At 60.6% G+C, this 21,009-nt stretch overlaps 1 long non-coding RNA gene across 1 annotated transcript; it reads right to left on the bottom strand.

The window, feature by feature from the left end:
* Positions 1 to 253: 253 nt before the first annotated feature.
* LOC112581561 lies at positions 254 to 6,724 on the bottom strand. Its single transcript, XR_003106162.3, has 2 exons — positions 6,284 to 6,724; positions 254 to 5,740 (listed from the first exon to the last, which is right to left on the bottom strand). It is a non-coding gene; the product is annotated as an uncharacterized LOC112581561 (long non-coding RNA).
* Positions 6,725 to 21,009: the final 14,285 nt, after the last annotated feature.

Here is a 21,009-nt window from a genome sequence, read left to right as displayed (position 1 = left end):
CAGGCTCAGGTGCTCCAGACACAAACGCATCACTTTTTCTGTGACTTCTGAAGAGGGCACCTCCGTCCCCCGTGGCAGAGGGGACCAGTGGCTGCAGGTCCCAGGGTGGGAGAGGGTTGCATGCCAGGGGCAGATGAGGGAGCTTGTTGGGAGAAGAAAACATCCCTGATGTTGGTTGCAGTGGTGATAGGCGCTGTATACGTTTGTTGAAACTCGCAGAACTGTCCACTGAACACGCGTGCATTTCACTGTAAGAAAACCTCAAGAAGGTGGATCTGAACCATTTGGAAAGGAAAATAGACTAACCATTATGATTGTGCACATCTACAATTTCTTTTTTAAAGATTTTCACTACTTTATTTTTTATTTTATTAATTTACTGATTTTTGGCTTCCCTGAGTCTTTGCTGCCGCAGGCAGGCTTCCTCTAGCTCTGGCGAGCAGGGGCTTGTCTTACCACAGAGCGTGGGCTCTAGGGCAAACAGGCTCAGTTGCCCCTCCGCATGTGGGATCTTCCCAAACCAGGCAGGGGTCAAACCCTTGTCCCCTGCATCAGCAGGCAGATTCCTTACCTCCAGGCAAGTCCCATCTGCAATTTCTTACACATGATAACATAAACTCAAATCCTCTAAAACTGGGACGTTCTTCTTTAATTTGTTTATTGGCATAACCTGGAAAGTACGACAAGCTGGAGTCTTCCCAGCCCGAGAATCCCTCTGTGTGTCTCCCGTGCAGATGTGGTTCCCCCGACCCCTGCTCTTCGGGTTGCGTGGTATGTGTGGTATGCAGAAATCTAAATCTTTCTAAAATCTGCACCTAAATTCCATCTGGTCCCAAGGGTTTCGGGTGAGAGAGATGGAGCTTGAATTGTGACAGCGCCTGAGAAGACAGACCGGTTCAGACCTGCACTTTCATCCTGAGAAAACGCACTCCAGCCTCTGGAAAAGGAACAGCAAGGGGCTGTTCTCCATCCACCCACCCCATCCCCCAGCCTCCCGGGGGTCTGATCAGACCAGAGCCCAAGGAGCTGCAGGCACCTGCTGGGGGGCGGGGGCGGAGGGGGCCTGGCTGTGAGACTGGCCTGGGGCCCAGAGCGGTGTCAACAACAACACAGCTCCGCTGAAGAAACGGAGCCTCCGAGCGAGGGGGTCACTGTCCCGAGCTCCAGCATCACGGGAGGCACCCCTGCAGGGCTGGGAGGAGGCTCCGGGCCGCCTGTCCTGACTGCAGAGGCCCTTCACAGCTCCTGCTCTTGGTCTGTGCTCGCCCACTCTGTGAAACTGACAGTGTCGTCACTGTCCCCAGACTTCTAAGCTTTGGGGCAACCTGCCGGCCTGGGCCTTGCAGTCTGGACCCTTTGGCCACTCACTCCCAAACGCTGACCATCCCGACCTTCCCCTTGCAGCCTGGCCTAGGGGTGGGCCTGGCGCTTGACTTCAGGGGGAATAGAGTGAACTGCGGTTCCTCGGGGCAGAGTCTCAGCGAGGCCTGCTGTGTAGGGAGGGTGCCTAAACCCCGCCCCCTCGGCATAAACACATCGCTGACAGGGCCAAGTTATTTACATAAAATTATGCAGACAGAAAGGCTGGCCTCTCTGTGATTCTGGCAGGCAAGTGCTCACACATCCATCAGGTGGGCTCCCGGGGTATCGCTGCCCAGGCCAAGGGACCGCCAGCCAGGGTTAATTAACCCTCCGTAGTCAAAGGACAAGTAGGTTCCAGAATCGCTGAATCCTGAACAATAACTGAGACAAAGTGCAGAGCATTGTACGAGGAAAATCTGTGTCAGCGTTGGCAATGCTCTTTTAAAGTTGTCAGAGCTCCCGGTGCGTCGGCTCCTTTTGAGGGTAAAGAGAGAGGCTGTTCTTTCTCCCGCTGACCAGGCATTGAAGACTCGCAGACTCCTCCTCTGATAATCAGCACTGCTCAAAAGGGCCATTCACAGCCGCGGCTTTTTAAGGATTCTCAGCCCAACTGTAATTTCTGTTTTGCAACTTTGTATTTATGAAATCAGCTTTATGAAGACTCATCTCCATTTTCCCTTCAAAAATACCCTAACTTTATATCATAAGAAAAAATCCTCCACAAGTAGCTAAGCCCTTAATCAACAGCAGTCTGTTGTTGAAAACACCTCTTCTTTTCTTTTTTTCTTCTCCCTTTTTTTCTGAGCTTTGTATAAAGAGGGTCCTGTTGGTTTTATTTGTCAACGTGGAAATGGGGCCCTGTGTGGAAGTGAAAGCTGCCGTTAGCCGCTCAGCCGTGTCTGGCTCTGTGTAAGCTCGTAGCCCACAGCCCGCCAGGCGCCCTGTCCGTGGACTCTCCCCGGCAGGAATACTGGAGTGGGGGGCCGTTTCCTCCTCCAGGGCATCTTCCCAACCAAGGGATCGAATTCACGTCTCCTGCATTGGCGGGTGGGTTCTCTACCAGCTGAACCACCAGGGAAGCCCGTGGAAGTGAATAGATGGTGAATAAGCAGGCAAACACGGGAATAAAGGACCCACTACGTGGGATGGGTTAATGAGAAGATACCATCCTATTAAATGTTGCCATCATTTTGAGTAGTGGCCTGGTCATCGTCAAACCTCACTACTTACGTAGGTCACATGTTTCTATTAAAATGAGCTTCTCCGTGATTTGTTTTTGCCAACCCACTACATCTTTCTTGGCAGATCCTCCTTAATCACTTCCTGTGCTATTTCCTGTGTTTTTAAGGAAAATGGTGGGAAGCGCAGGGCAGCCCCTCCACCAGCCCTCTGGTCAGGGGAGAGAGTTCTCCTACGCAGGCCAGCATCACGGGGCTGCACGCTAGAGCTAGTTTTTCTGAGTTAAAAAAAGGAAGGGAGGAAAGAAGGAAGAAAATGAAAAAGAGTTGGTCACCACGACCCCTGAGAGAATTTCCCACCCGCTCAGGACAGTCTGGCCACCTCAGACTCTGCCTCCTCAAGGCTGGAGGTCACTCCAGTGCCCTCCCAGGACAAGAGGTCCTTCTAGGGCGACCCCAGCCATGGGCCTCACCTCTGTTGCAAAGGCCGTGTGTCTTGAAGTCTTCTTTCATTTAAAGTATTTACTTATTTATAGCTGGTAATATTGAAACAGCTTCACGCCTAATAACAGAGTTTTCTGGATATTAATATAATTAAGGCAGGCACACCTCCTAGATCATTGCATGACCATTTGTTCATATCTTAGGGAAACTCAAGTCTAAGAAGAAAAATTAGTAAAGATCAAATATTTCATTTTCCTGTTATATGTATTTATGTTTTCTTGGTTCCTCTATTAAACAAATATATCGTTAGTAATATTAAGAGTATTCTGATATTATACAATGTATTGCTTTATTTGGTAAGACATTTTTATTATCGTCTTAATTATAAAGTTAAAATATGTCAATATAAAAAACAAGCTTTTCTATTAATGCAAGGATTCATATATATCCTTTGTATAACTTCCTTTTTTAAATTTGCACGTCATGCATACTTCTTAAATTTATTCCTGGGCATTTTAATCTTCTGCATTGTCATTAGCAATGTGACAGCCTCAATCACATAGTCAGACTGGTGTGGTTTGTGAACAGAAACATTAACTAGTCTAAATATATACTTAAAATTTTTAAAGTATTGCTTCTGTTTTTCTCTCTTTAGCTATTTATTAGCCATTCTCTTGGATTTTTCAGGCAGGCAGTCACATGGACAGATTTGGCATTAATGCTATTTAAAGCTAAATTACGATATCCCCCAAGGATGGAAAAGACGTGACAGATGGCTTTTCAAACCATAAATAGATTCAATTAAACTGTTTATTTTTTGAAATGAGCCCAGTGAAATATTTACTTTACAACGTGTCCTACCATAACGTGTTAAATGTCCTTCCTTGAGTAATAAACCGTTCCGAGCAAGTCTTTCAGAAGAAAGACCTTGCTGGTGCGTCCTGCTGGCCCAGCAAGGCTGGAGGTGAGGGGGCGCGGGGTGGGGCGGGGTCTGGCCTGAGGCCTGGCTCGCCAGTGCTCAGCTCAGCAGCCACCTTCCAGGGGTGACCTCTGAGCCGGCAGGGGAAACCGCCCCAAACCTGGCCGAGTGCAGAGGGCATGATCATCCAGGCACCCTCACCCCCCAGCCGTGACAGTGAGTCCAGGGCCAGCTCGTGTAACAGTCACGCTAGCTACAAGATTCATTCAAAACCGAAAGCCCACTTAAATGCGGCTTATTCCGCCTTTTCCAACCAAGGTCCAGGAAACGCAGGCGCCCCTGAGACTCTGGGGAAACAGAGGACGCCCACCCTGACCCCTTGTGGCTCTGGGGCAGCGGTCCCCCACCCTGTGTGGGGGGAGGCCCAGCAGCCCCTGCTCCCCCCACCTCCGGGCACTGGGGCCAGGGGTGCTGCGGGGAGGCCTAGGGGAGCGGGTCACACCCAGGGCTGGTTGGACGGCGGGCTGCCCCAGAGGACCCAGACTGCAGGGAGGCGGGCTTCTGATCATTCGGGCTGCTTCGTGGGGGGCGGCAGGGGGTCTTCCAGGGCTGAGTCTGAGCCTGCGGAGAGTGAGGCCTGCTCCGCTAACATGCACACGGTTTAGAAAACCCAGTCCTGGTATCGGGCACCTCCATGTGCCTCTGGCAGGACTTTCAGACCTGGTTCCTCCTTTGAGGATCAGAGCGCAGCCCATTCCCAGCCTCAGGGTGCTGAGAGGTCACCCTGGCCTCGTGGGCACCCACGGGGCCTGGCCTGGGGAGGGAGGGACAGGGAAACAGCCTCTGGAGCCCTCTGTCTGTCATCCTTCAGAGTCCACAGGCTCCTCCCAGCTCCTCCCAGTGGGCCTGGAAAGCCCTCCTACCCTTCCTGGCTGATTTCTGAACAGCCTGGCTTCCAAGGGGCATGAGTTGGGGCGGGACCCCCTCCACAGTCCCCCAGGTGCCCTGCCTGCTCTTGGTCTGCAGGACAGAGTCCCACTCCCTTCACGCGTCCCCTCGAGGTGAGCAGGACGCAGGCTCTGCCGGCTCCCTCCCCTGGGGGACCCCTCTCCTGTTCTGCTCGTGCCAACGACTGGGCTTGTCCTCTCATGGGGGTGCAGGGTCCAGGGGCTCCACGTCCCCAGATGGGAGGACAAGATGGACCGGAGCCGCTTCTGCAAACTTCCCCATGACAGGGAGGAAGGCAGGAGCCCACAGACAGACAGGCCGACAGAGCCTCAGATGCAGAGACAGACTGACGGGCGGCAGACGTCACCGGGCGGACTGGAGCCCCGGCCACCCAGCAGCAGCTCCGGACGTCAGCAGCCAGACCAGGAGGCACTGTCCAGCGAGGTGCCGGCCATGGTCAGCCTCGTCCCAACCCCCTCGGAGGACCCCACCCCAGGCAGTGTCTCAGGGGTGACCCTCAACACATCAGGGCCCTTCATGCACGTCCGGGAGCAGGGACGAGGCCCCCAGCCACTGGCCTGAGTGACAGTGTGACTGTGAGGCTCCTCCTGGTGACCAAAAGCAGGGGGCAGAAGGGCTGGGCAGTGGTGCCCATCGAGGAGCCGCTCGATCCATTCTGTCCGGAGACAAAGGGCGATGTTAACTAAGCTCGGAATGAAATATTCATGCGAGCAGAGATGAAACCTTCGTGAGAATGGAATCGGAGTCATGGAAGGAGACCTGCTCACAGGATGAGCCACGTTTGTGCCAATGCACAGGACGTGTAGCTGGGGTCTCAGCTCAGGTCCCCCAGGAAATCCTCAGGCCTGGGCACAGAAGGTGACTGGTCCTGCAGGGAGAGAGGAGGGGGCAGCCCCACAGCCCGGGTCAAGAAGGATGGGCAGAGAAGGGCCCTGTTGTCATCTCCCAGGGCGGCCTGCAGGCTGGGCCCAGGCAGAGGTCTGCAGGCAGGCCTCAGTTCAGCCTCTCAGCCTCTGAGCCGCAGCAGAGAGGGAAGATGGGGACTGAGTGTCCCCTCCAGCCCCAAGGCCCTTCATAAGGTTTTTCTAGCCCCCAAGTTTGAGCAGGGGGGACGCCCACAGCCCAGGTTTGCACCTGCATCCTCCGGCTCAGCAGCCAGGCCTCACTCCTGGGGGCCCTCCAGTCCCCAGGGGCCCCCGCTGAGCGGCTCTGGGGGATGGGCTCTCCCACTGGGCCGGCTTCCTCCCTGGGGCGGCTCACGTTCCCTTGCCTGTGACAACAGGTCAAGCTCCCAGAACCACTTTCCACGCTTCGCTTCCCAACAGACCTCTCAACCAGGAGGCCAGCCGCACCTGCCATGGGGCGCACCCAGGCCCGGACCCTGGGACCTGCCCTCAAGGTCCCCGCTCACCCGGCAGCAATGTGCCTGAGGCCAGGCCCCTTCCGCAGGGACCCTCAAGGTCCTCCGTCACTGTGACCCGGGTTCCGGGGATGCCGCCCTCTCCGTGGGCTCCCAGCGATCCTCTGACATCACGGCTCTTTGGGTTCTGCTCAGCGGCGCCTGGGCCCCCAAGACAGGCAGGAAGGACCCCCCGGGCCCCAGTCCACATGGCATCTACACCGCGTCTCCTCTTTCCCGCCAGGCCAGGCTCTCTGCCCGCCAGAGGGGGCCCTAAGCAGCGGGGTTAGCCAGAGCAGGGGGGTGGCCCGGGGGGCAGAGGGAGGGGAGACAGCGGGCGGGCCCTGGGGGTCTGTAGCTGCCAGCACTAAGCTGAGCCGTGGGGCTCGGGGGGTGAGGCCCAGAGTTGGCCTGGAAAGACCTGGGTGCGGTCAGCCCAGGGCCACAGGGAGGGCAGGAAGGAAAGGGAAGTAGACGGGCGGGGAGGGGCTGCGGAGCAGCCTGCCTGTAGCCGGGGTTGCGGGGGGGCCCTGTGTGGACACCCAGGAACCCTGCAGGGATTCTCAGCCTGTGTGGTTGGTGGCACAGAGCCGCTGGCTGGGCCTGATCCACCCTCACAGGAGCCGCGCAGTGCCCTGCCGGGGGGCGCACTTGCTTAGTTTAAACTGGGCTTTAGGCGCTCCTCAGCTGCAGACCTGGGGAGTCCCCTCGGCACCCAGCAGAGCTGGTATCACACTGTCCCAAGGGGGCAGCTCACCGGCCACTGCCCCTGCAGAGCCTTCTGGGAGGGCAGGTTGGGTGTAGCCTGAGGGGCACCAGGGTGCAGGAAGGTGAACCCCGGGATGGGGGCAGCCCGGCGGCGCCCTGTGAGCAGCCTGCTTCTCCAGGGTCGATGGGAAGACCTGCGCCCTCCCCGAAAGAGGAGGTGTAGCTTGGTGGCCCCCTGGGACATCCCCACAGAGACATGGTCCTGGTCGGGCCAGGAGGTATGGGCCTCCGGGTGTCTTCCTCAGCCCCTGAGGGACCTTGGCAAAGAGCGGAGAAGCCCCAACCACCGCAAGGACGCGATGGCAGGTGAGGGCCCAGCCAGCCCCTGGCATGGGCGCCAGGCCAAGTGTGGGTCCATCCCCGGTCCGAGCTGGAAGAGTGTGTGGGAGGAGCAGCCTCCGCCCCTGCCTGGCCCCGCATGGCCCTCTGTCCACGTCAGAGAAAGTGACCCACCAACCAGACCCACTTTCGGAAGCGTTACGGCCATGAGCCACAGGAGGAGAAGGCCTCCCCGCGGCTGCCCTCTGCCTGCACAGCGGACGGCTTCTCACAAGCAAAGAGGGGCCCGATCCAGGCTATTTTAAGCACAGGCCTAGAAGTAAAGGCAGCTACAGTGTGAGCGGTTTTAGGAACACGTCCATGTCCTGGGGCGGCGGAGCCGAGGGCCGTCCAGCGGCCGAGCGGCCCAGCGTCCAGGCTCTGCGGCAGCCCCGCTCTGTGTGTGGCGCAGCCTGACGCCGGCAGGCAGCCTGGCTTAGCAGGCCAGTCAGCGCCGAGGGGCAGCAGCTCATGGGCGTGGGCGCTGGACAGAGGCCAGGCCAGGCGTGGCCAGAGGGCCCCCCCACCTCCCGGGACTCAGGAAAGAGAGCACAGCCCTGCCCCGACCCTCTGGGGCCGGCCGGGCTGTGCCCCTGTGGCCCCATCTTCCCCTGAACTACGCCTCGGGCTGCAGCCACGGTCCCCAGCGGGGTCTGTGAACCCTTTCTGCCTTCTTCCCCCGCCTGGTGCCTGCATCCTCGGCCGCCCGCTCCCTCTGTGTGTCCCCCCACCCTTCAGGGTCCCCACTGGCCACGTCTCATCCAGCGTGTTTGGGGCTGGACACCTCGCTGCAGACCGCGGGGCCTGCAGGTCCTAAGACCACCCTTCTCCCGCATCCAGGGCTAGGTCGGTGCCGAGGGTCCCATCTCTGGGTCCTACTCAGCTGTGCTCACCAAGGGGCTCAGGGCTGGTGGGACCCCCACCCCAGGTGGTCACTCTCTCCAGGGCCAGGGGTCTCCAGCCCCAGGCACTGGACTCCCCCACCCCCACCCCCATGGGGCCTGACTCTCGGCCTCTCACCTCCCCAGGGGCAGCAGCTCTTTGCTGAGTGGCCCCCTGCCCCACCCAGCTTGAGCCCCGGGGCCCGGCCACCCCCTGCTCCGAGGACCAGGCCCCCTCCTGGGGAGGACGCAGGGCGCACTACTCAGCGGGCAGCCTCCTGTCCTGCTCCGTGTCCTCCCAGGCTTTCCCAAGGCCCCCCATGGCCCCAGGGTCTCCCGGGTCTCAGCCTCTCATGCCCGCCCCCCACCCCCAAGGCCCCTGGGCTCTGTCTGTCCTCCTCGAGGCCTAGAGTGGGGGGAGTTCCCACACTCTGGAAGGGGGAGGAGAGGGGAGGGAGGTGGTGAGAGGGAGGAGGAGGAGGAGGAGGGCCCGGATGGATGGAGAGCAAGCGGCCCTCCGGAGTCCGGCTGCAAGCAGGATTTCTAAAACAGAATCCTGCGCTGGGAGGGGTGACGCCCAGGTTCATGCGGCCCCTGCTGTCCAGATCAGTGGGACGAAGACCCTCCCCCGCAGCTTGAGGAGAAGCCCATCCCCACCCCCCACCTGTCCTCCGCTTCCTCTGGGAGGATGCCCAGCCCTTGCGCTCTGCTCTCCTCTCTCCACGACTGGCCAGCGAGGCAGGGCCCGTGGACCCCAGGGCTGGACGTGTGGCAGCAGGTGGTGGCCGAGCAGCAGGGTGCGTGCATGGACGATGCTGCTGCTGGCCTGTGGTGGGTGTCAGGGCCGCCTGGGAGGCCCTCAGCCCCCCGGGGCTCCCAGCTGCCACGGGCAGATGGCCCCGTCCCTGCCCTGTTCTCTTTCCTCTCTGTGGCCTCCCTTTGCCGGGCCAAGACCTTGACCTTGGCGGGGGGTGTCCCACCTGCCCCCTTATCAGGCCTCTCTTCCCCTGAAGTCTCCCGTCCAAGGGCAGCGCTCACTCTGAGCAAGAAGGTGGATGTGGATGTTCAATCTTTCGTCAAGGCTTGTAGGCAGGTGGGCAAGACTCCCACTTACCCGGCCACCCACCCCTCCTCCACCCTGGGCTCAGAACCCACCTGGCTCCTACTGGGGAGCCGCCCACGATCCCAGAAGGGCAGGTGTGGGCAGGCCCACATCCTGATACCGGCTCCCACACCGCGGGCACTGCAGCCTGGGGTGCTGGCTTTGCGGGTCCTGACGCTGCGCCGCTCACGCAGGGCGGTGTCTGTGGCAGGGTCGCCCTCCTGTAGGTTCTCTGTTGCTGCAGGTCCCCGCCCAGGCTGAGAGCTGGGGGGACACTGGGGGCTGGTGGAGTCGGACGCTAGGGAAGGGGTCCCCGTGTGGGCTGGCTGGGAGCCAAGGGCAGGGCCCCTGTGTCCCCTCCGCCTCTGGGAAGACGTGCTGTGGTTGGTGATACACTGAGATGCTGGGGGGGGGGGTGACGTCAGCCGTTCGCAGGTGGGTGCCCCACACCCTGGGCGGCCCTGGGCTCCTGGACGGACCTGTTCTCGTCCCAGCCTCTCCAATCTGCCCCCTCACAGCCCAGGCGGGAGGAGAACAGTGACCTTTGTCGGCAGAGCAGCGGCTGCAACCCCGGGGGTCCCTGCCAAGGACGGGGGGCTAGCTGAGGTGGGGGCTAGACAGCCACCCCTCGCGTGCACTGCTCAGGGCCCGGTGATTGGATGGCAGGGGCGGCTCGCACCCTCTTTCAGGCCATAAATTACTTTTTCAGGAGAAAAGCCTCGCGTTTGCCAGAAGGTCTGAGAGGCAAGCGTGGAAAAGCTCACTTCTTCTAAAAGGTCGAATGACCCACAGGCTCGATGGGAGGCCCCGCTGTGGGTCAGGGGTGAGCATGGGAATGTGGAGAGGACAGTCCTGGCACGGGGGCCCGCCGCGCCCTTAGCCTCCCACGTCTCACCCTGGGGTGGCCGTGGGCACTTGGGGATGACTCTGCAGGTGCTGTCCCAGGCTCCCTGGAGGCTGCCTCCCTGAGGGTGGCTGAGTCCCTCTCCAGCAGCCTGACTGAGGGGCTCCCCTTGTCAGCGTCTGTAAGTCACAGCAGGCCCCACCCAGACCCAAGATTCCTGGGTCACCCACCAGCCCCATGGACCTCATTCCTTTTCTCTCTGGAAACGGAGCAAGAGGCTGTGCCCCCGGCTGTCGGCTCTGCCCTGCCGCGTCCAGGGGTCCGCTGTGCATACGAGTGCTTTTCTGCACCACTGCTTGGAGGCAGCATGAGCCCCATGATGACCATGTAGGCGGGACAGGGCAGGCCCTCTGGGGGCCGGGCCAGGGTCCAGCCCTGGGGCAGGCGCCCCTCCCGGGGCCCCAGAGTCCAGCCCTGCGGGTGGGCGCCCCTCCTGGGGCCCTAGAATCCAGCCCTGGGGCTGGTTCCCCTCCCAGGGTCCCAGAGTCCAGCCCTGGGGGTGGGCGCCCTTCCCGGGGTCCCAGAGTCCAGCCCTGGGGGCAGGCGCCCCTCCTGGGGCCCTAGAATCCAGCCCTGGGGCTGGTGCCCCTCCTGGGGCCCTAGAGTCCAGCCCTGGGGTAGGCGCCCCTCCTGGGGCCCCAGAGTCCAGCCCTGGGGGTGGGCGCCCCTCCCGGGGTCCCAGAGTCCAGCCCTGGGGATGAGCACCCCTCCTGGGGCCCTAGAATCCAGCCCTGGGACTGGTGCCCCTCCTGGGGCCCTAGAGTCCAGCCCTGGGGTAGGCGCCCCTCCTGGGGCCCCAGAGTCCAGCCCTGGAGGAGGGCGCCCCTCCAGGGGTCCCAGGGTCGGTGGTGCAGTGGCTGAGTGTGCACTGGGGTTTTCTCAGTCGCAAAGCCTCCAGTTACAAAAGTGTCAGGTCAGATAGTGGGTGACAGGGGGAGGGAGAAGTGACCGGAGCCCGGTGGGGGGGTCCTCTGGCCCAGCAGTGCCTGCCCTCGGGTCAGCCCCCTGTCTGGAGGCTCATCCACAAGCTTCAGGGAGGGGCTTGGAGCACAGCCTTCTACTCTGGGGTCCGCCCGCAGACCGTGTCGGGGGTCCCTGCTCCTGCACTGGAGTTCACGGCCACTCCGAGGTCCACAGGCTCACGGGAACAGGTGGGGGCCCAAGAGGTGCTGCCTGGCAGCTGCTTTTCCTGTGGAAACAAACACAGCCTGGCCGTTAGGGACACCCCCCGCACCCCCAGTGTGGTAACGGGCTGGGACCTGGGGCTTCCAGACCCCTCCCGCCCCCAAGTGGCCGCGGCTGAGGCAGTTCCTTGGCTCTGGGCTCTCTTCGAGATCCCCGATCATCTGAATGAGGGGCTCCCCCGTCTGCAGGCTCTTGGGGGCATTCTGAGCTTGGAGAGCACCCTCAGGGCACACTGTGGGGTTAGGGGCAGAAGAGGGTGTCAGGGGGGGTTCAGATGAAGGAGCAGCAAGCCCTGGCCCCGAAGGGTGTACGGGCCAGAGCGTGCAGGGTGGGACGGCCAGCAGCTCGGCCTCCCTGGCCAAGGCCGAAGCTCTTCCGGCCCTTAGAAGGGAGGCCCCCCGGGGGGAGGGGCTCTGTCCCAGCCTATTAATAACTCGTGCACTGGCCCGGCCATCAGGCTATTTTTAGAGTCCCTAACGCAGCCCCGTGTGACTCAGCAAGGCCCCTGCTGGGATGAGAAAGTCGCACGCTGGCCGATGGCCGGGATGCGCCAGGCAGCTGAGCGTGGGCAGCCCAGGCCCGGGCACAGTCAGGCCGGGGCCAGTGGAGCCCTCGGGCCTTGAGCTGTGGGTGCCTGGCAGCCTCCAGGCCCCTGCCCGCGCCGCCCCACCCGCTATTCCCGCCCTGCACTGCCAGCTCCTCCCCCAAGCAGAGCATGGAAAATCTGATGTCAGAATTCCAGCCTCAGCAAAGAACATGACCTGACCTTCACCTCCTGCGGAGCTGCGTGGAGCCCCACGGGGGCCAAGCCTGAGTACCCCCTCCCTGCAGGCCTGGGGGCCACCCACCCCTCCCCCTCCCCGGCCCCCAGGGCAGCCCTGGCCCCACGGCCTCTGGTAATCTCTCCCTGGCACCGAGCACCCGAGGTGCCTCCCAAGTGTCCCAGGCTGGTCCTGCCCCCAGCAGCCCAGTTCCTGTGTGCAACTGGCAGGCTGGGCAGTTTGTTACTGGAAGGGTTTCTAGAGCAGGTCACCTGGCCAGAGGGGAGCGGGGAAGCCGCCTTCCTGTCCCCGCCCTGTGTCACTGGACCACCTGGCTGGTGTGGAAGCGCCTCCCCCTCCCCTCCTGGGGGACTCATGTGTGGAATGGGGGGAGGGTGCTGGGCGCGTACATGTGTGTAGGCACATGTGCTCCTATGCACACATGTGTGTGCTCATGTGCTCATGTGTACATGCTCAGTCATGTGTGTATACATTGTGAGCTCACCCGTGTGTATATGCTGTGCACACGTGTACATGCTCACTCATGTGTATATACACTGTGTACACGTGAGCTCACTTGTGTGTATATGCACTGTGCACACGTGTATGTGCTCCTGTGCACATGTGTACATGCTCACTCGTGTGTATGTGCACTGTGCACACGTGTATGTGCTCCTGTGCACGTGTATGTGCTCACTCGTGTGTGTACATACTGTTCACATGTGTACATGCTCACTCGTGTGGGTACACACTGTGCACACACGTGTACATGCCCACTCATGTGTATGTGCACTGTGCACACCTGTATGTGCTCCTGTGCACACGTGTACGTGCTCACTCGTGTGTGTGGGTGCCTTGGTCCTTTGGAGTGAACTGCCGTTTCTTCAGCATCTTCTGGTCCAGGGGAAAGAGCCTGAGGGACATCCCCTGACAGGCGCTTCCCGCACAGCAGGTTTGCACAGCCAGTACTCTGGCCGCCAGGCCTCCCAGCGCCCCTGGGCTGAGAGGGGAGGAGAAGGACCACGTGAAGCCAGGGCCTGTGTGAGGTGGGAGCAGCAGTTCTGTGGGAGCACAGGGCTGGGGGAGGCGGGGCGTGAGGCGACTCTGCGGTGGGCGGGGCCTGAACCGCCAGCCTCTTGGAGCTGGGGGTGAGTGAGAGTGGACGTGGAGAGCCGGACCAAGACCCCAGAGCCCTCTGGCCGGAAAGGGCAGTTCTCACAAGCCCTGACTCTGAAACTTCCCAGCAGTTCCTTGTGGTTTTGGCTGCCTTTGCCTCAGCAAACACGAGCAGCAGACACCAGGAGGCGGAGGCCCTGCCCCTCCTGGTCGGCCTGCTGGTCTCCCCCGCCCAGGGCTGTCCAGCTGCAAGCGCGCGGTCCTGTGTTTCCCAGAATGAGGTCAGCAAGAGACGGTCCTGCTGTTTCCGACCTTGGACTCACAGCCCTCGCCTGGTCTGTGGGTTCTTTTCTCTGCTTCAAGTGTTAGGATGCTGTTATATTTAGGGAAGAAATTGCTTCCTAAAGATGGATAATGACAGGAAATTATACCTTGTTGATTCTGCATCTTTTTTTTTATTCCTAAGTGTGTCTTTCATGAAGCAACGGAAAATAAAAAGATTTATGAAAGCCATTTTCTGGAATAAAAACATTGTGTTGTTTTTCATTAACTTAAAAATCACTTGGAAAAAAGTCTCCCATTAAAAATATGTGACTGCCACTTGCTACCCCAGGTGTCCTCTTAAACTTCCCAGTAAGAGACCCCCAAAGACAGGGAGGAACACAAGACCCCACGGCACCTGGTGGATCTCCCCCCACAACACAACACACACACATACCATCACACACCACTGACGACACACACAGACACGGGTCACGGAGCTCACATCACAGCTCTGTGTAAGGAGACACAACACCATCATTCTCATGACTCAGAAGAACAAATCTTTGGAGTCAAAAGACTTGCAGGTAGTCGGGGAGGCCGTAAGGTCTAGGGGGGGTCCTGGTTTCCATGAAGGAGGAGGAGCCGGCAAGGTGAGTGGAGACAGGATGTAACAGAACGTGGTGGAGCATGAAGGCACGGAGCTTTGGGTTTGAACAGCATATCAAGTAAGACAGCAGACACTCGGGATGCCGAGGTCCACTTACAGGGTCCATTCGTTCTGGGAGATAATGACACTGAGGGAGATTAAGATTTAAATAACGAAGTAGAACTACTCGTCCCACCAAATGCCATGTGTCATATAAAGACAGATTTGTTTGCAAGCATATTTAGAGCTTTCTAAAATGTGTTTGTATACTGTGTGTGTGTGCTCAGTCGCTCAGTCACGTCCAACTCTGTGTGACCACTATGGACAGTAGCCCATCGGGCTCCTCAGTCCATGGGATTCTTCAGGCAGGAATACTGGAGTGGGTTGCCATGCCCTCCTCCGGGGCATCTTTTCGAGCTAGAGGTCGGACTCGCATCGCGCGTCTCCTGCTTTGGCAAGTGGGTTCTTTACCACTAGTGCCACCTGCTAGACCTCAGTAACTCCAAAAAGGATGTTTACAGAGATCATGCATTTTCACTGCAATGAAATGAACTAGACGTGGATGACAACTTGATTACAGCCGTGAAGTAATTTAAGCTTATGCAGTGGGGCCAGGCTGCAGGTATGTTGACCCGTCACTTCTGAGAAGGGACCCCCGGTGCCCCCTACCCCCAGGAGAAGGGACGGAGGGGCCTGGCTCCACACCAGAGCCACCCAAGGATAAGGGGGAGCTGGGCTTGGAGCCCTCCTCCCTGTTGGACTGGGCCACCCTGACAGCTTACATGGAGACCCCCAGCAGCTAAAAATTAAGGAAAATCCTCTACAATAGCTCTTGGGTCAGAGACCAGCAAAACCACAAGCCCAGGGTGTGTAAAGCACAGTGAGGTGGGAAGCGCTGCTTGTCACAGTTCTGGGAGGCGCCAACAGCCATCCGCAGGCGTAAACTGATGGACCTAAATGTTGCAGTTCTGAATAAGACTGAAGATCTGGAATCACTAAAATAAACTTAAAAATAAACTCGGGGGAGAACAGATCACTCCAGAAGAAAAGACTGTGAAATTAGAAAAAAAATCAACCATAGTCCTCCCAGCTCCCTGGGGCCCCGAGAGCAGGGCAAGGACCCCGTGTCTGGGAGCAGCCGGTCCCAGCAGGACTGGATCTGCCCGTGCGCACCCCCGGCGTCCCGCCCCCGCGGGTGAGGCGCGGGGCCCAGGACTGTCCTGGCGGCTCCAGAAGGGAGGTCAGTTCCACGTGGAGGAGAGCTGTCGACTGGGTCCCTGTTTGCTGACAGGAGTCTGGAGCCCCGAAGGGCCCCGGGGTGTGCAGGTTGACCACCTTCAGGGTCAGGCGGGACTGCGGGCGTGGCTCAGGGGAAGGGTGTGCCCCCAGACCCCGGTTGTCGGGTGGGGAATGCCCCTTCCCCGTTTGACCCACAAGCCTCCACAGCCATGGCAGCAGGTCCGGGCTCTGCTGGGTCCTGTGAGGCTCTTGCCGGGGACTTAGCTCATTTCCTGTGGAGAGGGCTGGGCTGTCCCCTCACATTCCCAAGGACACTCCAAGGGCATGCCCCATCTCAGCCCTTAGGCTTGAGGAAGTGAACGTGGAAAGCGCTTTGGTTTCTGCCCCCTGCTGACCTGGGTGTGGTCGGTCACTGTGTAGAGCTTGACCTCTTCCAGTTCACCAGGAGGTCCGTCTGTCCAGGTGGCCACGGTCCCCTCACATGCCAACTCGGGACGCTGCTGACTGTTCTGAGTGCTTCCAAGGGTTTCTTCCTGGTTTGCACAGTAAGCTATAAACTCACGTCGGCCAGGACTGGCAGGCGGCGAGCCGGGCCAGCCGGCTGTGACCTCTGGGCCTGGGGCTGGCCTCCCCAGGACCGCCTAGGGCTGCTGGATGGAGGTGGGACTGGGCTCTGCAGTGTCAGCTCCAGGCAGGTACATGAGATGGATTCTCGGGGCGCTGGGCCTAGAACTGGCCACTGAGAATCCAGTGGCTGACAAGGCCTGAGCCGTGGGGCCCTGCCAGACAGCCTGCATGACGCCTGGAGCCTCGAGTTCACGTCCGCCCTGCTGGACTCGGCCCGGGGAACCGGGAGGCTGCTGGCAGCTCACAGGGCCCGGAGCTCTGGCGTGGTCGGGGCGTGGGCACCTGTGTCGGTTTGCGAGGTGTCCGGCTTCTCAAGGACGAGGGCCGCTTCATAGAGGTGCTAATGCCGGGGTCCCTCCGGAGCGGCAAGGCCTAGACTCGGGACTTCTCAATCTCCTGGGAGAGCCCCGTCTCTGACAAAGCCCGGGACCCATGATGACGGTTGAGAGGAGGTTCACACACACCCATGGTGGGCCCTCACACCTTCTCGTCCAGCCCCAGACACGGGGCCCCAGGAGCCCAACCCCTGGCTGACGTCAGGGCCCCCCTTACCAAAGGCCCCCTCGCTGTGGCCCCTTGCGTCCCCCTAACCTTCCTGGAGTCACTTCACACCCCAGTTCAGTCAACTCAGATGGCGCAGGTCGTCAGGAGAGGACAGGAGGTCCGCTGGCTGCCCCCCAGGGCAGCCCCAGCGCCTCCATTTTGAGGTGCCGGGCGGCCTGGAGCAAGGCGCCGGCTGGAAGGTCGAGGTCCAGGTGGGTCTCCAGGGACATGGGGCTGCACCATCCTGGAGGCGAGGGCCCCAGGCCGCTCTGGGGAGGGGCGTGGAGAGGCCGCTGTCACACCTATCCTCGGCGGGGGAGATCCCAGCAGGGCTGCAGGCTTCATGCCCCTCTTGCTGCCTTGCTACAGCCTGCGAGGGCCCTGAACGGCCTTCCTGGGTGTGCAGAGCATGGCCCGGCACCCCCAGAGCCTCCTGCCCGACCAGAGGAGACCCCACGGCCCCCTTTCTCAGGGTTTCCTTGGAGCCTCATCTCCCCTGCCCAGCCTCCGGTGGCCTCCTCTGGGATGTCTTGCAATATTCTTGCCAAATTGAAATGTGAGCCACCTACTTACAATCAGGACAGTCTTGCCCAGGACACACCACCTGCTCGGTGGAAGGACTGGTCCCTGGACGGCATGGCCGCCTCCACATCAGGACGGGCTTGGTGGTCATGCCAGGGGTGCTGGCCTCGGGCAGCAGTTCACGCTGGGGCCAGGCCCACTCTCTGCTGTGACTGGTCCACTCTGGGTGTGACCCACGGGGACCCAGGGCACCGAGCCCCAGGTTATCGTGGGGGCGGGGGCAGGGGTCCGGTCCTGGCCTGGCCTGGCCTGGCATGCTGGGAGACTGGGCCTGGGGGGCATGGGAGAGCCAAGGGCCAGGGGCTTCAGCAAGACACCCCAGGGCTCAGCTCAGTGCAAGGGCCCCATCCCAGCCTGAGCCCTCACAGCCCCGGCCCCGCCTCACAGACACAAGCCCCTCCAGGGTCGGGTGTGTGTGTGAGCTCACAGGTGCGGACGGCCCCTCCGGCTCAGGGATGCCCAGCACAGGGGCCAGGCTCACCTGGGCAAAGAGGTGGCCCTTTCCAGAGCTCTCACTGCACGGCTGCACGGGCCCAGCCCGGTTTGGAAGGAGACAGCAGGGCTGCTGGGGGTGGGCTGCCGTGAGCCTGGGACGCCCTCTAGGCCCCTGGCTCCGCCTGCCACGCTCACCAGCCCGAACACAACGGCTCACCTTGCGTTTGGTGATTCAGAGAATGTCCACCGAGAACAAGCTCCCACTGTCTCCAAAAGCCGAGACTACTCCCAGGGCGGGCACAGCCCCTGAACCCACTCACCGTCCTTAGTAAAAAGGGCCCCACCCACCGTGAGCCGTGCAGCTTGCTTCCAGCCCACAGGGCGGCTCCCGGGACCCCCGCTCTGAGAGATGGGCGGCCTGGGCAGAGGATTCCGCGGGCGAAGCCCGGGCCACCAGGGCCTGTGGTGTCGCCAGGTCTCGGGCAGGCCCGAGCCTCTGAGCCTGCGCTGACGGGCCCCCGGACGCGGGCAGCACGCGTCCCCGGGAATGTCCACTTGGCGGTGGCTGTTCTCAGTCCGGGGCTGCAATCAGAACCGGGGGATGGGGGTCTGGGGGGAGGGGGAGGTCAGCTGCTGCGTCTTCCGAACGCAGGTCAGTAGCACCCTTTGACCTGAGCAGTTCCCGGAGCTGGTTTGGCCAGCACATGGGATGTACCCTCTGTCCGCAGACCTGAGCTGGGCTGGGCCCTTGCCAGCGGGAGTATGTGCAGGGCCAGCCAAGCCCCCCAGACCATGGGGCGTCCCCGGAAAGGGAGGCGAGAAATGAAGGGCTGGTCTCCAAGGTCACAAAGAGGACCCCCCAGGGGGTGCTGGCAGGCTCCCACTGGAGCCACTTGGAGGGTCCGTGGTCTTGGAGCCCCCATCACCGGAGGCCCAGCCAGGAGCTACCCCCTCCCATGGAAGTGCACACAGACAGAGAGCCCCCAGCCTCTGTATCCACAGTGCTGCTGTGGGAGAAGCTGCTTCTGGAACCTCCCAGGCCTTCCTGGCAGGAAAATCAAAACCCTCAGAATTATTACTGAAAACTCTTTTTAACAATGAAAGATAAGCGCCACCCCAGCACACACACTCCCCCTCAGTCCTCACGTGGAGGCTGAAAGCAAGCTCGCTCTGAGTGAGAGAGCCATAAAAACCTTATCTGCGCATGTCCTTAACCATGACCCTTTCAAGTCATCCTTAGGAGGGATGAGGCTAAAAAAAGGTTTCCTTTGCCTTTGAGTCATCTTGGCCTAAATATCGTGGGAAATTTCCATGACTGCTCGTGTCGTCCACACCCGGAGTCCACAGACTCCCGCACGCATGGAGCAGGGGCTTGCCTGCTCCGGGCGGCCACCAGTCCGCGGCGGGCTCCTCAGTGGAAGGCCAGGCTGGTGAGGCCGCGGGGGGCAGGCCAGCCGCCCCGCACCTGGGTGCCAAGGCTGGGTCTTGGCCTGGAATCCTGTCCTCACAGTGCCAGCCCTTAGAAACATCTGCTGAGAAAATTCTGTTGGAACGCTGTCTTCAAAATAAAGAAACGAATAAAACAGCTTTGCTGGGCTGTAACCCACAGGACACACACTTCACCTATCTGAAGCCTACAGTCCGATGCTTTCGCTGTGTTCACAGGTGTGTAGAACCATCACCATGGTCCTTTCCAGAACATTTCGTTACCCAGAAAAGGAACACCTACCCTTTGGGGACCAGCTGCCCTAAACAGCCCCTGACCGACTGTCTCTGCAGCCCTGGCTCCGCACGTTGCTAGGATGGCAGGCTTCCTCTGACTTCATCTCTGAACAGGCCCCCAACCCTGCACCCAGCACATGCGTGCACTTGGTACATCCTTGTTCGAGTTCCAAGAACTCAAGCTCCAGGAGCTCCCGGGTTCCGGCGGCGGTCCCCCTCTGGCCTGGTGTGTGTGGGGCCAGACATGGCCAGGGTGGAGCCCACGTTCCCAAGGGGGCACTGGGCTGGGAGGAGGCAGCCAGGCCTGCTGGGGGCATCCAGGCAGGTTCCCCACCCACAGGGAGGGACCAAGGCTCCCTGAGTGACAGTGTGGCTGCTGCAGCCCCCTGCTCACCAGGCCTGCCTGGCTCCTGAGGGCGACTGTGGGGAAGCAGAGCTGACCCAGGGCCTGAACCCACCACAGGGCTCACTCCGAGGGTGCCTGCTCCAGCCCGGGTGTCTGTCCTGGAGGAAACGGGCCCCAGACGGCGAGTGGCCTTGCAGAGAGTAGGAGGACCCAGCACCTTCTTCCCAGCCTGACCCTCTCAGCTTCTCTGGGCGAAGGTGCTCCCAGACACCCTAAGAAACCAGACCAGCCAGATGGGACCATCTCTAGACCTGTCCCCACGTGGCAGGGCGTGTCCCACCGCAGGGCGTGTCCCCACTGCAGGGCGTGTCCCACTGCAGGGGACTCTCCAAGGGGAAGGGGGATGTGACCTGGCTAGGGGTCTGCATGGCCTTTCTGAAGAAGCAACAATTGAGGGGTGACCCAAAAAGTGTCCCCTCCCTGGGTCTCCAGGTCCACGAATCCCCAGGAGTGGGTTTCCTTAGCGCCTCCCTTGAATCAAATCACCACCCTATTCCCAAAGTCCTGGAAACACCACAAGCCCGCCATGAGGTTCCAGGGTCGGTGCTCGGAATGCTTCCCTCTGTGTGTCCTGGGGGGCGGGGGTCCTGGAGGTGCAGGGCATTTCTTGGGCCTGGGGGGTGGCTGGCTGAGTCCTACTTTGACTGGGGTGATTGTTCTAAGGATGCCCAGCTGACGCTCACTCAGCTGCGTGTCTTCCTGGTGTGTGGTTTTCTGTATCTGAGTTTTATTTTAGCATAAAGAGGTGGGCAGAGTAGATGTCGAGCAGTGGGCATCCCTGCTCTGTGCCCAGCCTTCTTCTGGTGCTGGCCCGGCCCCCCGACCAAGGCAGGTTCCTGAGGTGGGTGAGCCTCGGTCTCTGCAGAGGTGCCCAGCACCCGCCTGCTCTGAGACTGACACGCTCATGTGGGAGGCTCTTGATGGCTGCCAGGAAGAGATCAGGGCTCAGTACAGTCAAGAGCTTCAGGGCACCCTGCAGAGGCAGCGCCAAGCCCGCCCGGGCCCCAGGGAAGGGTCAGCTGATGGGCCTGGATCTGACAGAGCCACAGGCTGGGCAGGAGCTGGGGACCAGGGGTGGAGGTGACGGGGGAAGCGACGGTCACAGCCCAGCGCCATGCGGCGGGAAGAAGGCGGGGTGGGGGGCCCATACCAAGGAGGAGGAGGCTCTGTGGCCCCCTCACCTCGGGGTGGGCCGTCGGCAGTCTGGCCAGACCCTAGCAGAGTGAGGGTCTTAGGGGA

Source organism: Bubalus bubalis, chromosome 23, assembly GCF_019923935.1.
Source record: "Bubalus bubalis isolate 160015118507 breed Murrah chromosome 23, NDDB_SH_1, whole genome shotgun sequence".
Lineage (NCBI taxonomy): Eukaryota > Metazoa > Chordata > Mammalia > Artiodactyla > Bovidae > Bubalus > Bubalus bubalis.
This window is presented reverse-complemented; position numbering and strand designations above follow the sequence as displayed.